This window comes from Octopus bimaculoides, chromosome 14 (assembly GCF_001194135.2).
Source record: "Octopus bimaculoides isolate UCB-OBI-ISO-001 chromosome 14, ASM119413v2, whole genome shotgun sequence".
In the NCBI taxonomy this organism is placed as follows: Eukaryota; Metazoa; Mollusca; class Cephalopoda; order Octopoda; family Octopodidae; genus Octopus; species Octopus bimaculoides.
In genome coordinates, this window is record NC_068994.1 from 29,441,162 (window position 1) to 29,442,114 (window position 953).

Here is a 953-nt window from a genome sequence, read left to right on the forward strand (position 1 = left end):
GTGTGTGTGTGTGTGTGTGTGTGTGTGTGTGTGTGTGTGTGTGTGTGCGTGTGTACGTGTTTGTGTGTGTGTGTGTGTCGGTTTGTCCCTCCACCACCGTTCGGCAAAAGAGACTGATAAAATAAGTACTGGACTTTAAAAAAATAAATCCTTGGGTCTATTTATTTGACTAAAACCCTCCAATGCGGTACTTCATCATGGCCACAGTCAAATGTAACAATTAAAAGATAAAAAATATATAAACACTCTTATAGAAGAGATTACTGTTGTCACTATTATTGTTGTTGCTACTTCTGTTTCCCTTGTTGTTATTACCATTACTATAGTTGATACTATTATTACTGATGTTACAGCTGATGTCATATTTTAGCCCTAGGTCATCTATGACCAAGCAAGCCTATCAGCACAAGCCGTTCCAGCCACAAACAAACGATCCACCCTTCTACCGGGCATTCTGTATCTCTGACCTGTATCATCCAATTTGTTCGTGCTTTATCGCGGACGGTAAAGTGGCAAATGAGAGATATTTAGCTGTTGTTTCTAGTAGATCGAGTGAGAGGTTCCCTCGTGTTTACCACGGCGGATGCAGGCAAAGTAGATTCAGTCGAAACAAGATTGCTGTTGCTATTGTTATTCGTCTGCATGTAATCTTGGTGCACATCCCGTCACTACTTGGAAGTTAAAACGTGGTTAATGGTTCAGCTATTAATCTTGCTTTATGTCATTTTTATGTTTGTTTGGATTCAATGGAAGTAACAACTTTTGGAGAGCAAGTCAGGGTGTGGTAGCATTTTGCGACGATTAGGGACGATTGCACATTTAGTGATAGAGAATGTGATGATTGAGGTTAGCTGCTACAACAAATTCTGTTTCTTTTTGGTTCTCCCCATCTCTCTCTCTCTCTCTCTCTCTCTCTCTCTCTCTCTCTCTATCTATCTATCTATCTATCTATC